We start from the raw sequence: 3,673 nt of genomic DNA on the forward strand, positions 1-3,673 counted from the left end.
CTGAGCCCAATAGAAAGCAAATCCTACTTACTGTATACTCAGGAACCATTTCTTTACCACATTGATGTAATACAAAATGGAAGAACTGGTCTTGATTTTTCACTCTTTAAAAAAAAACAAACACTTCTTCAGGCACCATCTCTTATTGTTTTCACATCAAGCATGAGAGAGCGGCAGGCTACTGTCAGTATCCTGACACAACAGAGAGTAAGCCAGGGCAGCAGGGCAGGGAGCAGCTAACTGACCTAACCAAGGCCACCCAGGTAGTAAGTGCAGAGCTAAGGTAAAACCTCTGGACCTTCCGGCCTTCTGATTCCTAGTCCACTGTGCCCTTCGTGGCCCCATGAGGCCACTTCTATGATGTTGCCAATAGTTCTTTCACAAGCATATGTTTTTATTGATTTTAGGGAGGGGAAGGGAGGGGAAGGGGGGGAGAGAGAAGGGAGAGAGAGAGAGAGAGAGAGAGAGAGAGAGAGAGGAGAGAGAGAGACATTGATCAGCTGCCTCCTGCAAGGCTCAGCTGCCTCCTGCAAGGCCCTTACTTGGGATTGAGCCCACAATCCGGGAATGTGCCCTGACCTGGAATTGAACCAGGGACCTTTTGGTGCATGGGAGGACACCCTCCCAACTTAGCCACACTGGCCAAGGCAACACCTCTTTTTTTCACGTCCTGATAACTCTTTTTGCTGCTTCCAACATTCGTCATGCCCACCCATTCCCATCTCTGTGCCCGTGTTCACTTTTTCCTCATTCTCCTAGGAATACTTTTTCTCCTCTCCTCTGTCTATATAAATCTTACACACCCTTCTAGTCCCAGTCTTGAAATTCCCTCCCACCTCTATTCCAAATGCAACAGTCCACCTCGTTCTCTTTCTTCTCTGAAACCTAGCTGCACTGACAGCTTAGGATTAATGGCTACTCTACTTCTTTCCTATGTGTAAGGTTTTCTGTCTACTATTCCCAACTGGATTCTAAGGCCACTAATGACTGAACACTTTTTTCATCTCTCAGTTTCCTCTCTGGGTAACACAGTGCGGGGAACAGTGCTGGCTGTATAAAGGGCCACCACACGTGCACTTGTAGATTAAATCTGTGCATCTTTCCCCCCCCCTGGAAGTGGCTGCATCCTTGAATTCCTTACAGCTGCTAGCACAGCATCAGGCACAAAGTAGATGCTAAGGAGATTCACTGAGTTGGACTGAATATGACCTCTTGAGTATCCTGTTGTTGTTTTCATGATAGACAGGAAAGTGCTTTGGAACCATCATGGAGATCAATTAAACGCTCCTGGTTTGAGTGTCTCTTATGCAAGAAGAAAGGCACTGTGAAGAAAATTAATATGATATGAATTACTTGTTCAAACTTAAGGTTTAATTTGCTGAGTCCACTGTATTATTTTTATTGAAACCATCAGGTTCTGTTTCTCCCTCTCTCACCCCCCCCCCATCCCTCTCTCTCTCTCTCTTCACTTCATCCATCCTGTGAAGCACATTTTTTAATTTTTATTATTTAGGAGCTGGAGGTCAATTCAGGTTTAAGGTATACTGTCTGATCCATGGGCTTATCATTTAAAAATAAAATCTCTGCTGCTTCAGCCACAAAATGGGGCTGAACCCAAGACAGCAGAGTCCATCCAGGCTCATGATGAAAGGTAATAAATCACATTAATGAAAGGTAATAAATCACATTATCTAAGCTGAAGAGTAAACAAGTTGGCAGCCTTATGAGAGGATGAAAATGCTTCAGGGCCTCTTTTTTTTTTTTTTTTTTTTTACCAATTCACTGGTGGTTCCTGTTTGAAAGGTCAGTGAGCTAAACGGAAAAAAGAACCTTATCCATCTTACTCCTTCTATAACCATGCCATCAAGTCCAGCGTCTCTTGAGTGCTGCTTACTCTGCTTACTGTCCAAGGCAACAGAAAGATAACATAATACAAGCAGAAGTAATAAAAGGAGATCTAGAAAATGCAACTGAGAATGCCTACCCTTGCCCCATACCCTGCAAATGACCCATGGTAAAAGTCTGGGTGACTCCAGAGATACTATGGATGTCAATGAGTGGTTTAAAATATGGGCAGTGTTGCAATGTTCAGTGTACTCTCAGCTGAGGTTTTGGGAGCTAAAAATCATTTGAAAGAGCTAGGAATTTTAATTCAGAAGGTCTGGGTTTGACTCCTGGAATGGGCGAATGTCGTCTGTTTAGCCTTGAGCAAATCACGGCACCTTTCTGAGATGTGGTCTCCTGGCATGTAAAAAGAAAATATAAATGCTTTCTCTATGTAGTTCATAAAGTTGTTGTGGCAATTATGCAGAATACTTTATGTGAAAAATATATATATTATGTAAATAAGCCGTGAACATCTTGCCATATAATACTCTCGGTGTTAAAAAGAAAAAGAGGGAATGAAAAAGAAAAGACTGAAAGAAAGCATGATGGTTAACTTTGTCAATTTGGCTGAGCCACAGCACCCAAGTATGTGGCCAAACATTATTATGGATGATTCTGTGTGAGTACTTTTGGATGAGAATAACTTTTAAATCCATGGACTTTAAGTAAATTGCCATGTATAATGAGGGTGGGCCTTATCCAATCAAGTGAAGGCTAGAACAGAACACAAAATTGATCTCCCCTGAGCAAGAAGGAATTCTGCTGCTCATGGCCCTTGGACTTGATCTGCAACACTGGCTCTTCTCTATGTCTCCAGCTTGACGACCTTTGGACTTAAACTGCAGCCTTGGCTCTCCCTTCAGTAGCTAGTCTGTGAGCACATCCTGTAGACTTTGGACTTGCCAGTCTCCATAATCATATGAGCCAATTCCTTGAAATAAATCGCTCTCTCTCTCTCTGTCTCTCTATATCTGTATCTCTCCCTCTACACACACACACACACACACACACACACACACACACACACACACACACAAATTCATGCATCTTATTGGTTCTGTTTCTCTGAGAACCCTGACTCATGCAAACTTTGGTACCAGGGCTGTTTCTAAAGAACACAATCTTAAGAATGAGTTTTCTGAATTGATCGTAGGGCTCTATATTTCGCTCTCAAATCTGATTATATTTAAAGGCACTAATCATGGTATCAGCAGTAAAGAGCACCCTGATAGTCCATGGTGTTATGTGGCAATAGAGACACACAAAATCTCATCATTGGCTGCTCTTAACTGAATACTTATCAGATGCAAGGAACTGAGTGGCCATGTATATGATACCTTCAAACATTTTTGTCAAACTGAAGAAAATAATGAGAATGTCTGGTTGCTCCTAATGACAATGAACAAAGTGGGAAAGGATGAGCTCTTTGATTTCAATTCCCTGATCAAACACTGCTTAAAAGACTGGAAAGCTTCTATGTCTGCCCAGACAGAGACCCTTCTTTCCTGTAGCCTGGAAACTGAGCTTGCTGAAAACAATACCCAGAATCTCATTCTGTGAGTAGCTGAATTACAGTGCGAATTGAATTCCCAACCTCACTGTGTATCTACCATTACAGTGAAGGCACTGATTAAGAAGGAATGGGATCCTGAATGTTGGAATGGGAATATGTGGGAAGACAGTGATGAAGCTGGGAACATTGAGCCCCTAAGTACTCGTGAGTCATCTTCACCAGTGGAAGCAACCTCTCCAGACCCTGTAGAAGCAGCTTCTCCACCCCGGTCTG

The sequence above is a fragment of the Miniopterus natalensis genome, chromosome X (assembly GCF_054644295.1).
Source record: "Miniopterus natalensis isolate mMinNat1 chromosome X, mMinNat1.hap1, whole genome shotgun sequence".
NCBI lineage: Eukaryota > Metazoa > Chordata > Mammalia > Chiroptera > Miniopteridae > Miniopterus > Miniopterus natalensis.